The sequence below is a fragment of the Diuraphis noxia genome, unplaced genomic scaffold, assembly GCF_037042655.1.
Source record: "Diuraphis noxia isolate RWA-SAM2 unplaced genomic scaffold, SU_Dnox_SAM2 contig0003, whole genome shotgun sequence".
Taxonomy (NCBI): domain Eukaryota; kingdom Metazoa; phylum Arthropoda; class Insecta; order Hemiptera; family Aphididae; genus Diuraphis; species Diuraphis noxia.
Window position 1 is genome coordinate 19,959,738 of NW_028301713.1, and position 17,843 is coordinate 19,977,580.

Here is a 17,843-nt window from a genome sequence, read left to right on the forward strand (position 1 = left end):
TATATAATACAACCACGCTGGTGATGGTGGTGTTTTGATATATACGATTAGTAGAATGAGATTTTGCTTGGGCATTGCTTCAGCCCGCTTTGTGCCCCATCTTTGTCGTCTAGTTGGTCATAACAGCAGAGTCCGCTCACATATCAACACTTGAAAATAGTTTTCCGTAAAACCATTGTCTTGTTATACTGCGATAGACTTGAAGTTTGACCGAGTAGACTTAAGCCTGGCCTGCATGGGTGGTAAAAAAATGTAACGGCATTGTTTTAGGTAGTGTTGAACAATGATCCACCGGCCGATGTCATTTTCGTAGCGTTTTGGAAGGATCATCCTTGTGCGGAAAAATTACAATTTTATGGGAAGTATTCTAGTGAACAGGCAAAATGATCTGCAGAGAGTGTCCATTAATAGAAGATTTAAATTGTTATGGATCCCTAAATGTGTCTATAAGTAATAAGTATATCGTATATGCTATGCATTTAGTATGCCTTTTCCTAATTGTCAATACAAATTTATAATATAAATTAAAAAATGTAACGCAAAACAATATCTTTAAATCATAAAATTTATAAGCTTAACAATAAAAATAAATCCATCATTATTCATAATTTCCTATACTCTGACGAATGACCATTAGTGGTCTAGTTTACGATATTTGTACATAATAAAATATAACTAGATAAGTAATATGAATGGTCATTAGCCAACATTTAATAACACAAAATATTATTAATTATTCAAGTATCTACATTATATTGTTCTAACATAAAATGTTATGTCTAAAAACGGTACAAAAACTAGTGCGTAAAATATTATACTTATCCACATAGAATCGATCAACTAAACAAGTGGTATACAATATATTATATTCTTAAACATTTGTATACATATAAAAAATTGAAAAAAGTTAGTCATCAAACATCAATGCATTATACAGATATTATATTTTGGATGACGAAATTTCTGATTAAGTTATTTTGTATAAAAATGAGATGCATAAAAATGTAACATAAATCATTTTCACGCAAGTAGGGTATAAAGTGGAGTCCCTTTGAATCAAAAATCTCATTATTCATTGTACCGAAGAAAAAAAATTTCAGCACCAATCACCAATTAGAAATTAAGTAGGTATAAGTACGTACATATTTTTATGCAGGTAAATTTTAAAATTTTAAAATATTTTAAGCTATAAAAAATGACTCACACTAAACTTCAAAATAGACACAGAAAAAAATCTAGAAATTTCGGTAGTTTTATTTTTATTTAGTTTCAATTTTTTTTTCTATTTCGATCAAAATAACACCGAATACTTTTTACAATATAATTATCATTGTAATTTTAAGTTAATATAAAACAATTTATCAACTAATGTTTATATCAAATGTTCGTAGTATTAATTTTTAATGGAAATCTCGAATAATTAGTATTGTGTAATGGTAATTCTTTCAGATATATTTGAATTCGATTACATTTTGTAATTAGTGTTCTCTTTACATAATAAATAATACATATCAAAATAACTAGAAAAATTCAATTTATACTTTAAAAATTAATATTGTTTTTAAAAAAGATTATTTTATACATTTATAAATTATTGATTTGTTCTTAGTACGGTATTGTATATCACATTTTATTGTATACCTAACGAAATTTAATTAATTAATTACGTTAATAATTTTAATACAATAAATTCGAGGTATTAATATAAAGAAGATGAAACAATTCATGAATATTATTAAATTCTTTAACATTTTTACAAACAGTTAAAAGTTTTTTTAAACATGTGAAAAATATATTTTTTGCATAAAATAAATATTAAATATTGAACAGGTTGACAAATAATATACAAATTTTTTACATACATATATAATAAGTGTTAATTTTAATGTAGGTTATAAATACGTTATTCCATATAACCTATAAATAGGTATAACACTATATATTGTTTCATAACTTGTATATTTGTATATATTATTATTGAAGTGACTTACACGAATCTATTGTCGCAAATGATTTCAATGGAAATTAAATATTTAAAGTTCAAAGGCAAAGCGCGTAAGACCTCACCTAACAGTTTTGTTATTAAACCAACGCTGAAATAATTACAATATTAATAATATTCTACTCTCGTGTTTATAAAAATAATTTATTCCGTCATTGATATTCCCATTTTATAATTGCTATATGGGTTTTTTTTAGGTACGTGTACTCGATTTATGTGATCGACGAGAGCATGATGACGCAGCTCATCCCGCCACTTACGGCTTAATACCGAACTGTAAGAAGATGTCGTAATTACAAAATTATGATTAGTACTTGTAAAATATCAACCTAATTTACACGCATATACGCTATTTCTTATTTTTATAAAAACGAAAAACAAAACATATTGACATGCTATAGGATCCCAACTTTTATTTTGAAAAATTATATTAGTTTGTATAGAGGTAATTACGACAATAACTACTTGTACCATATTATCACAGCATCACCGCACGTATTTTGATTTCAAGGTTTCCAAGGATGGTTACGCTAAATTTATCAAGATTGTATTTTTGCTAAATTTGGGAATGTTTATAAAATAATGTTATACCTAATACGTAATTATTGGTCCGCTATAATGTTATTAAAAAACTAATAAGATGGATTCATAGAAAATAAAAATAATAATTTATATTATCATATTTTGTTGCTTTTTTTCCCAAAGTGATTGATTATAATATTATATGCGTTGAATGAGGATCAAAAAGGCAATATTGCAAACAGTGTAAATGTGTTATGAGTTGTGACAAAGATGATGACTACTCAAACCCACAAACGAAATCTTTCCATGTACAGTACAATAAATGAACGTATATTTATTTTTTCAAAAATTATTTACAAATTTCAATGTATGTCAAATTTAAACGCGTATAATATGATTAAAATCGTATTTAAAAAGCAATTCAACCGGTTTCCTTATGACAATTATAAAAATTACAATTTATTTCACTGTTTTTAAGTACAGACATATTATAATACATATATTTGGTTTATGGGATGTCTCTAATACGATGTAAATTATATCTTTGGTGAACACAATAGTATTGAGTGCGATTGTGAGTGGGAGCAATTCGTATTTGGGGATGTCCCACAGAAACATGGCTCCGGTTATTATACATGGGTATAAAATAAATTATTTTTCACGTGCGTAATGGTATGCATTATTCGTGATTAAAGTTTTTTATAATAATTAGTTTGCGTTGCTATAAAACGCATCGTATGTTTTTTACGTACAAGACATATATTTTACCTGCAGCCAGTTTTTATGTTGTTTGCATATTTTGGCATATTATTGGTTGAAAGCACATACCTACAAACTATTATCACAGGTTAGGTTTTTTGTTAATTTATTTTTTAATATGTATAACCAACCCCCTTTTCCTCCCCAGAAAATAGATCATAGTTACGCCACTGTCTGTACCTGTGTAATAAAATATGATAATACAATTGAGCACTTAGTTTGAAAAAAAAACTACACATAAAAATTGAAAATATTCATTATTAGCATTTACTATTTAGTGTGATAAAGTAATCATAATTTTAGAAAAAATATAAATTTAATAAAAACGCAAGGTTAGAATGTTAGAAACTATATAATAATAATTATCGACTTATTGGTCACATGTTTTTCTAAACGGAAATGCGCGTTTAGTCCTGACATTTTGTCTCGCAATCAATGTTACCATTTTCGTCTATAGGATTTAAAAATAATGTAACGTCATCACATTTAATTTGAGATCTCACACCGGATATGAAATCGATTTCGCAAATAAAACCTTTTATTTTTGACATCTGATACTTGATTAGATAGTTCTTACAGCTTGGACTTATGATATTGAACGGAATGCCATAGTGTATTGAATAGACTAAAATCTTTGTCGAACGTGTCCTGACGACATATCTATTGGTAAACACACTTATTACATCGTGTAAGATTTCGTTGTTGATGAAACTTTTATGAATAGCCTTAGTAAAGTCTTGATCAGTAATGCCAAGTTGTGTGTCAGAAAGCGATCTTATTCTTTGATTATTATACTTAACCTCATTACCAAATATGGCACAACTCGTTGTATTGATACAAACATCGTCCCAGCCGGAATCTACGTAACTATACTCGGAGGGAAGAAACTCGACCGCTTCTGGTTCATTCAGTACAAATATTTCTTTGTTCTTAAAAAAGTTCGAAATATACGAACAGTCTTCCGATCCAACAAAAAACATAATATTGATAAAAATTAAAGCCACATAGGTAACTAAATGGTTCATAAAAATCATATTGTAATATTAATATTTGCTATACGTCAGATGCTTTTACAGAAACACGAATTTTATTTGTATTAATATTTTGTTTAGATATTTAAGCTTTGTAACGCTTGGAACTTCACGTGACTCAGTCAAGTCGGAAAACGTTTAATACCGTTTCTAAATATTATTTGTTCAACTCAAATAATTATAATCGGACTAAACGAGTATTCGGATACCAAATTTTATTATATTATAATACTCACGATTAGTTCACATTTACGAAAATTCTTGGCGTTTAATAGTAAAATAACGTTGAAGATTCAATAGTGAAACGACGTCATATTCGCATTCGGTAAGTACAATATTATATTTACTATACAATAAGTGTAGTTACTAAACGAAATGTAAATAATAAAAACACGATACACTCTTAAATATATTATAGTTAAGCCTTACATGACCTCAACAGACTAATAAGTTGGTGTATAAAAACTGCACTATAGTCGCAGTGCTATGTGTCTGAACTGGCTATTGGATTGTGAGAAGGAGAATTTTTCCTTGTGGATATTATAATATTATAATTTGTATACCTTTTACACTTACGTCTGATGCAGTAGGGGTTTGCAACAGTCCCACTACTACCATGAGAGCGTAGGCGCCGCGAAATACGACTGGCTCGGTGCGGCGAATATCGTAATTATTATCATTTATTATTATTATTATTTACTTTATAGCGACTTGGAGACTTAAACATAGGTTTGATTTAATAGTATATAGCAAGAGGAGTGTAATTTTTAAACTAAATATAAAATGTATTCGTGTGTTTCAACTCAAATCTATATTATTTTTTAATACTAGCTATTGGGTACCTATATATAGCAGCATGTTATGTAAAACTATTATTCACACATATATATAATATCTCATCACTCGTCTTAAATATGGTATTTCGAAATATCAAGTTCGTATAATTTTGTCTTATAGGTACTATAAAATATAATATAAATTATAAACTACATTATTTATCCTAATTCTTTAAATAATACAACACTTATCAAAAACGTTACAAAAGTATAAGTCAGTTTACATTTTGACAGAAGGTCTCAGCAAAAATCAGCAAAAAAAAAAAAATTAGACCTTACACTTTCTTTCTATTTCAAGTTTACCAGTTTCGTCAATAGGCAATAAATTGAATGTTATAGTTTCACATTTTATATTATACCTCTTGCCAGACACGTAGACAGTCTTACAAATCATTCCTTTTATTATTGATTTTATAAATCGTATTTCATCAATCTCACATTTTGTATGATCAATTTCAACATCAACGCCAAATTTAAATGTGAAGACCCTTACGTTATTGGAGCCAATTCTAACCACATATCTATTTTAAAAAACACTTATTACATAGTGTAAACGTTCGTCATTAATGAGACTTTGGTAAACAGCGTTCATCAAATCATTGTTACTAATTTTCAATTCAGTGTCTGAGAGTGTCTCCACGTTTTTATCTTTATATGAAATTAGGTTAGGGTATACAGTTGTATTTCCAAAATCCAATGGAAAGAATCCAAAGCTTGTTGTATTATATTCGATAGGAAGAAAATCTACCGATTCCACTGAGTTAAAAACGAATACATTTTTTTTCGTAAAAAAATTTGCCATGTAATTACAATTTTCTGATTTGACACAAAACGGTAAATTGATAAAAATAAAAACTGAACAAAAATAATTTATAAAAATCATTATTAAATGTTAATATGGATTTTAGATTCTGAGCGGAGCGATGAATGTATTGATTTTACCATGATGTGTTTTTTTTTTTTTTTTTTTTGTGTCTGTCATCACGTTTTGGAGCAGTAAAAATGCTTCGATTTTTGACTTCAGTACCTCGTTCCTTTGGGGGGTCAAAAGTACAAAATTCTTAATACTTTTCTAAATAATTGAGAAAAACAAACTAAAAATTAAGGGAAAAACGGGAAATTTTACGCACACTCATTTTTCGACAAAATCGATTTTGATTTTTGATGTAACTTTAAAACAAATAACCATAGATACATGAAATTTTCACCTAATGTTTATATAAGTATATTCTATCCACCATGCAATTTTCAAAAAATTTCGACTTAAGTTGAACTATTCATAGGCATTTCAAATTTTCGATCATTATTAGTTTTTTAAAAATTAATATCGATAAAAATTTATTTGTTAGGCAGAAAAGCTTGAAAATTTAATACAAGGCTCCTAACATATTGTTACAATAGCAGATGAAAAATAAAAGAAATTCATAGTCACAATTTTTTTTTATAAGCATTCAAAGTTTGAATTTTGACAAAATACGTAAAAATCACGAAAATTCACAAAATATTTTAAGCTAGAAATTCATAAAAAATTTTCTTTTTAAATCTAAGATTTAAAAATTTAATACAAGATTCCTTACAAGTTTTTCAATCTTTATCACAAATAAATATTCCACCGGAAATTCAAATTAAATTTTTACAACATTGGATTTTCACTTTTAGCGATTTCCTTATTTTGGTGTAACTCTAAAACAAATTACCGCAGATACTTGAAATTTTGACTGAATGTTTATATAGGCGTTTTATATATTTGATAAAATTTTCAAAATATTTAGATTTGTTTTGAGCTGTTTACTGACATTTTAATTTTTCAACTTTTTTAGTTTTTTTTTCTATAAATATCGATAAAAATTTATTTGTTCGGTAGAAAAGCTTGAAAATTTAATACAAGGCTTTTAACACATTGCAACAATAGAAGTTAAAAAATATTAAAAATTCGTAGGCAGGATTTTTTTTTATAAGCATTTAAAGTTCAAATTTTTACTAAATACGTAAAAATTACGGCAATGTTCAAATTATCTTAGATAGAAATTCATAAAAGTTTTTCTTTTTAATTCTAAGATTTGAAAATTTAATACAAGGCTCCTAACATATTTTTACAATAGAAGTTGAAAAATAAAAGAAATACATAGTCACAATTTTTTTTTATAAGCATTCAAAGTTTGAATTTTTACAACATATTATTATGTAAAAATCACGAAAATTCGTGAATTATTTTAAGCTAGAAATTCATAAAAAATATTCTTTTTATATCTAAGATTTGAAAATTTAATACAAGGCTCATAATATATTTTTACAATAAAAATTGAAAAATAAAAGAAATGCGTAGTCACAATTTTTTTTTTACAAGCATTCAAAGTTTGAATTTTGACAACATATGTAAAAATCACGAAAATTCGCAAATTATTTCAAACTAGAAATTCATAAAAATTTTTCTTTTTAAATCTAAGATTTGAAAATTTTTAATAATCTATAATATATCCTAGACAGATAAACCGTCTTCGCTCAGAATCGTTTTTTGTATACAATGATTATAATATCATTGGATTCAAATTTAATTCCATCCATTACAGTAACCCACTTGTAACCTACTGTACAGCAGAGCGACATACACGACTTACCCGCTTTTTTAAATTGAGATTTAACGTGATAAAATATGATTGATTTATTACTACAAATACAGGTATAATGAAACTAATTATCACTTATAAGCTCTGACAATGTATTAATAATGACGTTCAGTTATAAACGAAAAAATATTAATAGTTGCGTGACAAAACTCAAACAAACTACCTATGACACGATTTTCCTTTCCGTTTTTTTATAATATCATTATTTTGTTAATTATATTTAAATTTGATTCCGAGCATTTAATATTAGGTATTAAAAATACTTTTACTCAAATTAATTTTCATCCAAACCCTGATTTTGGCCTCCGTGGTCAGCAATCAATTAGTGTCCTGATATTGATGCCATCGGCTTCAGAACTATCTGCAATATATTTTTTCTACGTTAATTTTTATTCAGACAATAATACATTTATCATACTCTTTGATAAAAAAGTATTTTATATAGCTGCACATTGTTCTGTAAATGTTAAGTATAAATTTAAAAAAACATATTTTCTAAGTCTGCTCAAAGTACAATATAAATATAATTATATAATTATTGTACAGTAAATTATTTTTTTTATACATATAGGCTTGAAGTTTACCAATTAACAATGTACCTATAGATATTGTAATTGATAATGCAATATATTAATGCTCAAAAAGGCATTAAAACCAATATTTTGAATTTTCTAAAACTGTAGATACCTTACCCCAGAGACAAAAACATTTGATATTTTTAAATTTTTTAAATTTTATATTACATTCATATCATACCAATAGTTTGTCTCGACCGCGCGTTTTAGCGTCCTATAACAGTACATCTGTTTGGAACAATACATTTTATTATATCGTATTTAGTCATTGTTTGCTTGTTTTAAATTCTGTATCAGAGCGCGATTGTAATTAATTCTTATAATAAATACATTTATTAAAATACAGACTATTATCGTAATCACATTTATATCTTTCCACGAAGAATCCAAATATTTGTGCCTGGGTGGAAGAAATCAGAATTCAAACATTTTTTTTTATTTTATTAAAATTTAATTTAAATTAAATTATAATTATACGGTGTGTCATATAACACAATTAAAAAAAAATTTTAAATAAACTAAAAATTATTTAATGTTTAGAAAAAAAACTTTGATTTACTCTACCTATAATCTATATTGATTCTTTTATTCATATTAAATTACATTTAGATATTTGTTATTATACATAATCACAATAAGGTTAATAAACAGTATAATTAAGTATATCAAATTATTACATTTTTCTTGATGGATTAACTATAATATGGTGAATTTAGTTTTACTTTTGGAAACAGAACAGTGCGACCATTTAAACTAGTAATAACTTATATGATCCGTAAAAAGTTTTACAGCTATAAATAATAAATATACTTACAACTGATTCGTGTTGTCCTTGAAAGTTCTTTTAGGTGTAGGATATTATAGAGTAAAATCGGAGATTTGAATGTTTAAATTTAATCGGAAAATTACAAAGTAGCTGACTGTGTAACTTGGCTACAAAAGTACAAACTTACACCAATACTAATAACTTACTAGATTTTATATTCTTGGTAATTGTAACTATACCCAAACACAACTGCTGCACTCAAGTGTGGCTACTGCAGGCTTACGTTTTATTTTGAATGGGTTTTCTGCACAAACTTCTTCGTATACAATATAAAATAGCTATAAGAGATTATCGTAGATTATTGTTGAAGTAATGATTGTTGTTTTTGTTATGAGGCAGAAGAGGAGAATTGCTGAAGTGCGGCAAATATAAGGTTGACTTTTGGTTTATTCTGCAGGTTTGCGAATCTGCAATAAAAGTTTAAAGCTTTACGATGCTCCTACGATGAAGGATTGTCACAAAAACGATACACTATATACTTAGCAATGAAAAATGTTTTTGATTATTTTCTTCGAATTTAATACGCCTGAAAAATGTTCTTTTATGTGTATAGTTATTCAAATTATAACATGATAATAATTCTTTACCTTTGGTATTTACCTATTCTAGCCATTTTCTGATAATGATTTTTCGTAAACCGCTGGACGACGGAGAAATTTCACCTTTACTTTTAATAGGTTAATAGGTATATTACACAATTGTAAACGAGTAGGTACATATTATTAACACACATTCGTGTCGTTCATATTTGGTTTATTATATTTATTTATTATCATGTGATGTATCGTACTTGTACATATACGTTCCTCGTTTTAAAGAAAATATACTGCAAGTACATACAATTATATAATTTATTGCATATTAAAATCCAGCATTATTACTTTCTTCCGTGATGAATGTTAGTGCGAATTAGTGGAGTTTGAAAATATAGTCGATACCAACTGATGCATATACGTTATTATTCCGTACTCGTGTCTCTGATTCTAACAGACAACCTATTTGAAATCTTGTAAATTCGTATTTGAATACGCCTCAAAAGAAACCTGGACGAGAAGTCTGTTGTCAAAAAGTCCAATAAATTCGAAAAAAATTCAGTAAAAGTTCTTATATATTTTTTGACTGTCTGACAAAAAGTCCAAGAACATGAATTATTATTAAATTTAAAAAAATACAAATATTCGTTTCCAAAAATCATAACGGATATTTTCAACTTTAAAATATTTCAAATTCGGAAAATATAATCAATCAATAACGATATTTGTTGACAATAACGGCTGCCTCTCAATTAAAATATATGCCACTAAAATACTTACCACTTGTTGCTCACGTCGATCAAGTCTCTACTAAGTAGGGTAGTAGACTCAGAATAAACACGTGATAAATACCATTTTTATGTGCTGTTAGGTTAGGTTAGGATATTTTATTTACATAGTTAATGCATTTAAAATCATAAAGTATTTGAATATTTGATAAACGGTAAAATTTATTTTTAAATATAATTATATTCCAATTTGTATTTTTTACCTAGTGGCTAGTCTACATTATTATTGTTTGATAGAACAATATATTATAGTAGGTAAATAATAATAGATATCATATGGTTCAATAATTTTCAATTTATATGTACCTAACTTAAAAAATATTTATATCAAGTATTTTTTTAAAATTAACATGTAATGGCACACGAATAATATTACACAAATTTGAGTTTATTTTTAGCTTAATGGTTTCTTACTTGTGCGTTATGTCCGTCTGTTATCGCATCTTGTATCACCGCCAAGTTTATTATTTTCAATGATTGGAATTAAAAATAACGTGGTAATATCACATTTGATCTTGTTTTTTCCGTCGGATGAGGAAAATCTACTTACGCAAATCAAACCTTTTTTTTTTGACAGAATCGATTTATACTGAAATGAATTAGTATCGCATTTCGGACTTGTAATAGAAACATCGAAGCCGATTTTTATCGAGAAGATGATCAATTTTTCGGAGTTTGTCCTGACGACGTACCTGTTGGGAAACACGATTATTACGTCATTCAAAAGCGGGTTGCCGACTAAACTCTTGTAAATCGCGTTGGTCAATTCATCGTCTTTTATCTGTAAATCGGTCTTCGATAGCGATGTTATCCTCTCGTTTCCATAGAGAATCTCGTTGGCGGTAGTGCAATTTCCGGTCGGTTATGACGATGAAATCGTATCATATTCACAGCATCGATCGCATTCTTCTTCGACTTGTCAGTCTCCACGCTGCTGTTGTCGGTTATAACGACGTGATATAATAATATTATACACAAAGACGATTTTAGGTCCTAGCTCGCTTCGCTGATCCGATGAGGTATTAATAATTACATAAAATAATATTCTAATTAACGACAACGATACTCCGCACGCTTATAGTTCGGTTATCGTGCGAACACTGAAACTCTCGCATGCACTTTACTCATATTTATATCAACGTTGGCTATAACATTTAATTATTACTCGCATTATCGTTTTCACGTGTAGCGCAGTTGACCAGATATTATATGGCCCTTTACATGTTATAATATATAGAGAGAGGTATAAGCGCGCGCTGCAGGTGCCTCTGTTTTTTTATATAAGAGGTAGTGGGCGAGTGGGTAATGTGACTATTGCGACCAACGTGGATTATAATAATTTATTAGTAATTACTCTAATTAGTATTTATCAGTAACTATTACGATTGGTATTCAAAACGATTTTAATTTAAATTTATTGTCATATTTTTGTATGTGACGATAAATATTTGTTTATCAAGTTTTGAGTGTGTGGAATATGTTACTATTATACTTACCTCTGAAAATTTTCAAGTTGGTCATGCCTCTGCAGCTCACTCGTCTCAAAAATCTCGATCCGAATAGCGTTCGATATTCGCGTGCGAGTGACTTATTAATAATATAATAATCGTATTATCCGTCCAAGATCACTGTTGTTAAAATAAATAGGCACCTACTCATAAAAATCGCATAGTGTGTGTAATATTGTGCATAAATGTATAATACTCACTGCGACCCGTTTTCGTTGTCACGATCTTGACCTGACGGATACCGTATACCGGGTTAAGTTCAAGGTCACGAGCGGTCTCCATCACCACGCCCGTCCGTACATATGCGATATAATAAAATGTAAATTTTCGTCTAGTGCAGACATTCGGGACATTAAAAAAAAAAATAACTATCTTAATTTTGTAAATCATAATATCCCCTTATCTCGTAATAAATCTATTATATCATAAATCATAATACTTAGTATCAGCTTAAACTGCTTAAAGCTATTAACGATTCACACTCTTGGAATTTTGATTTTTATACATCGATTTTATTTGAAAAAAAAAATAAGTATTTATATCTCTACAATATATTCATTAAATTGCATAAACAATGTAAGTAATTCAAAATAAGTTCCTTTAGTAAACTGATTCCAAAAATCGTGTTTTACTGTATGTGGTCGCCGAGTACTGATCGGTATACCAATATACTTTAATAATTATTTAACGGCTGTGCGCTAAATTAATTTTTGACAATATCGTTTTCACAATGGATAAAAATATTATTATTTTAGCAATACAATTTACCTTTCAATTTCAACATAACATAATATACTTATGTGAAAATTTAATTCATAATTAACATATTCAATAATGATATTCTATTCTATAAAAACTAAATTGTAACCTGGTGTGGTGCGGTATATATAGCCTATTAGTAACAAACGTTTTGAGGTCGAAAATCAGCCGGTGTCACTAAAGTTCCCGAATGGGTGACCATCCGAATGTAAGTAACAAAATCTTCACCACATATACACGTGTTCTAATCGACCGTACCCTCCCCTACAGTTAAGAAACCTACTAAATAACCTAGAGGTCAATGACCATAGATGTCGAAGGTTTAACTCGATAATAATAACAATAAAAAAACTATATTATCATAGATTTCATATATTTTTTTCTTTACTGTAATATATATTATTTAACGATTTTAATTTTAGAGTGTTTAAGTTTTTGCTTTTCTAATTTAGAAGGTATTATAAATATTTAATTATTATAATAGATTCAAATATTTTTAGGAATTATATATATTTATATAATGTTGGTATAAATACTAAATGCAGTATGTCAGTGGCGGAACTACGATCATTGAGGCCCGTGGATACAATTTTTTTGGAGGCCCTATATCTGTAATTTAAATTTCCAAACAATGGGCTGTTTTTTTGTATGCAATAAAAAAAAATATATATATATATATATTTATGGTAAATTAATAATTTTGGAAAGAGTAATAATAATATTTTATTTACATTGAAAATGATTTTTTTTCTGCTACGGTTTTGAGCAAACATCTTCACCAATAACGATAATAATAATAATATGTAGTGATTCTCGATGGAGGTATAAAAATATTAAATGCGAGTCAAGAAAAATAGTCAAGCCTCCGTTAAAAATATGAATAAAATGTATAATATATTATAATAAGTGTCAAGTGACAATCGCGTCCACGACAATATAAATATATAATAATATAACGTAACGATTTGCGAACACGGTATAATAATAAAATTGTCGATACACGATATGAGATTTCGCGTTCACGATATATTTAATAAAAGTAATATGACAACTCACGTGATTGTACTAACTACCTATTTTTTTATAAAATTTTAAATTATAAGGTTATTTAATTTTCTTTAAAATTTAATATATTAAGTAGATGAAATATATAAATATGTCCAAAACCATTAGTTTTAATGATTAATATTAAATTTCTAGTATTAACGTAACACCAATGACGACAATGATTATATACGAATCACAATTTAATGTTGTCTTTCATACAAAATAATTGTAAAACTATACTTACCTAAGTAACTTGGACGTTGTTTCTGATACCAATAAACACCGTCAAAGGTCAAACACCCAATAACACCATTCTTATATTGAAATCGTTAGAATGAAATGAAAAAAATAATTTCTTTTTTGGGCCGTAGACCGTAGTATATAATCTATTTCTATAGTTTAGTATACCAGCTATTTTTATAGGCTCTACTCCGAGTTACCGTATATCACCGCCGCATGCCCGCATATCGCAGAAAGACAATATGGCAAATGGCAATATTATTATTCAAATTAATAATAGTACCTACTAAATACTATGGTGTATGATTAACCATATAGGTACACGTTTAGTAATCACTTATCAGTATACATTGTATTATTTCAGTATTCAATGGTTTTATTTACTTGAACCGAAATGTTTTTTAAAAAGTACATAATTTTGCTGCGAGGCGCCGAGGCCCCTTTCACGATGAGGCCCGCGGAAAATCCCGGCTTCAATCATATGTAGTTCCGCCACTGCAGTATGTATTAATAATTAATAGGCTATAGATGTATATGTTTTTATACGACTAAAATATATGTACATAAATATTTGCTAAAAAACTCAAAATAAGTATAAATAATCACTAATGTGATTTATTTATTTATCTTATGCTCTTATGACCTAACCTAAATTATCTTAAAAATTAAAAAAAAAACATTTATATAAAACGATTATTTATATTTGCTGCTATCAATATTTAATTACAAATCTTGACTACATTAATGAAATTTATTTTGGAGCTTTTCCAGATTAAGGTGATCGCACTTTCATCATGATTTGATCAATTTCAATTATAAATGAATAAATTTCTGTTTTATCCAACGCGTACAAAAAATGAATACACACTGAGTAAACCACGAAACATACACTATGACGACACGTCGTGTGCTTATCAACATTTCAGATATCAAGAATAAATATTAATTGATATAGGCACCTATTGATAACATATATCTGATATTTAATCTTATAAAATGACATATAGAAATAGTTGGCAAAATAATATACAATAGGATATTAGTTTATATGCGAGAAAAGACGGAATCATTGAACAATATGTAAAAACATACCATGCTGGTATTTATCTATCATAAGATATGAAAAATATGAAAAATAGATTAAAATATATAATTCGATTGACAATCACGTGAAACTTATCCATTGAGACACGGTGAAAACATGTATTTACCTCTCAATTCGTGGCTAACTGCAATTATGTAATTTATAATAAATTTCATAATGTTATAATAAGCAAACATGACGAAAATGCGTATTTGAACCTAATCGACCACCAGTTTTTCGTTACATGAATTCTTCTCTTTCATTTAGTGTTTTAGACTGTATAAAGTATTTAGACAGTTGCATTTAAATATCTACCTAAAGCAACAAGGTTCGCTTAGGATTAAAATTGTAAACGCGAGTAACACGGCGTAACATATAGGCAAAATAGGTACGTTGTAGTGTAGAAAAACAGCAATAGTGAAAATGAAAAAAATTGTTCGGTTGAAACTGTGTAAGTGGCTACTTTAATCTGATTTCATCATGTTTGTACAGTAAGACTTCGTGTTATATGACACTTTGATGAAATTTTTTATTCAACTGATACTATAAAACAATGGTTAGTGGTTATGATTTATATATTTTAATATTTTGTAAAAAATTATAAAAATATAATATTATTTTTTAATTTAATTTTCAGATATAAGTATTTAGTTCTTAAACCGTATGTATATTGACATTATTTATATCATGCCTAACAAGTTTGTTTGAACATTGTTACAAGGTTTTTGAAAAGTTTTGCTTACATTGTAATGCTGGCCTCTCATACACCTAGACATTTGAAATGTACGTAAAAAAAAATTAAAAAACCATAATTTGGATTTATAAAAATTTTAAATTTTAAATTCCATTGAAATAACAAACAAACAAGTCGGAGAGGGGAGCAACTTCGTATATACAAATGGTAATTAACAAATGCTTATCGAAAATAATGATAAAAATAATAAACAGCTTAATTTAATATTTTCAATTCAACTGTTACAATAATATAATAATAATTCATTCGTTTTCCTTTAGTTTTTTCTATTTTTGTTATTAAAGAGTTGATCATAAAAAAATACGATATTGTCGATATTCTATAATTCAAATAATAGCATTATTATGATACATACTGAAAATTTACAATTTTATAGATACGCGTACTTATAACACATTAAAAGTTTTCGGTAACAACAAAACAATATATAATTCCAAAAACACAGAGTTACAAACACTACCCAATTAGTTATTTATTTATTTTTATTTATCTAGAGCCCGGTAACTATATGTAATTAGCTATTTAAGCGGTTACGGTTGATTATACTATACGTGTATGTGGATTACCACTAAGAACCCGAGTGGTCACCCATCTGAAATTTAGTGGCATCGGTTGGTGATGGCAGTCAGAACACTGGCTTGTGTTCTTAAACAGACATTGAGCCACGCCATCGACAGGCCTATTTATGGTTTTGTAATAAATTAAACAAAATAACAATAATTTGACTGATTTTAATATCATATAATATATTATTATTCATTGTATACAATTACTTATTGGTTCTTTTCGTATGAACATTTATTATTATAAATCTTAATTATTAGCTTATTATTTTAAAGTAAGACAATAGTTGACCTACCATATACCTACTCTCAGTGTCAGCTTGGCCGAGGCGCTTAGCTTTTTTTGAACCAAAGTAAATCAAGTATCTACCTATAAGTATTAACCTTGGAACTTTTCAAGCATATATGCGATTTTTTCCGTGAAAATGTATTTAACCACCTTTAGTGCTAGTGCATATAAAAGTAAAATAAAACAAATTAATGAATCATAATAATATCATAAAATATACTTATTAATATTATTTATTTTCTATCATTGAATCCTCAATTTAACACCTACGGTGACTTCTCTAGACTCGAAGAAGTGTAGGTACAGCAGATCGTTATCCAATTACTTGCGTTTTTATAGTTTTAAAATTTAATAAAGATTAACTTTAAACAAATTAATTAAAATTTCATGAATATAATTCAATAATTACATAAAATAGCCCGTAGGTAGGATACCTAAACAAAAATTCTGCCTTGGACTTTTGCCTTTAGTGGCCAGGCCGATACTACCTGCTTTTCAAGTGTCTAATATTACATATAATCATATTATTAAGTTGTTTCAACTGTTAATAGTAATAACCAAGGCTCGGAACTTTATGCGCTAAAAATTACTCAAATATGGGCATACATATGCGTTAAAATACATCTAAATATGCGGTATAATATACAGTAAAAAAATGGAAAATATGCAATTTATGTTATTACTAATTACTATTACTTATCTTACTTAAACTAACATGGATTGTACAGTTTTTGTCTCCAAAACACATTGAATAGATCATGGATAAAAAGCACATCCGGTATCGCAATTATTTAGCACCCCAATGGTTTTAGGTCGCAAGTTCATTGGCTGAGTATCAAATATCCAACTTTTTAATGTTCAAAAATCGCGCCAACTCCAAAAAAATTAACTGTTTCTTAGGATCTTAGCTATACCATTTTTGAAAAAATTTGTACGAACTCATACCAATTGTGTATAATATACTAAACAATGGAACAAAAAGAAAAATAATACTTCCAGAAGCCATCGATGGTAAGAAGGAAGGGGTGGGGTGCAGGGGTAACGTCATATAATATGTTTTATCATTCCCCCTATTATTACACTACAGTTTTAGTACAATA

At 27.8% G+C, this 17,843-nt stretch overlaps 1 pseudogene; it reads right to left on the reverse strand.

The window, feature by feature from the left end:
- Nucleotides 1-5,418: 5,418 nt before the first annotated feature.
- On the reverse strand, nucleotides 5,419-6,033 carry LOC149056999 (uncharacterized; annotated as a pseudogene).
- Nucleotides 6,034-17,843: the final 11,810 nt, after the last annotated feature.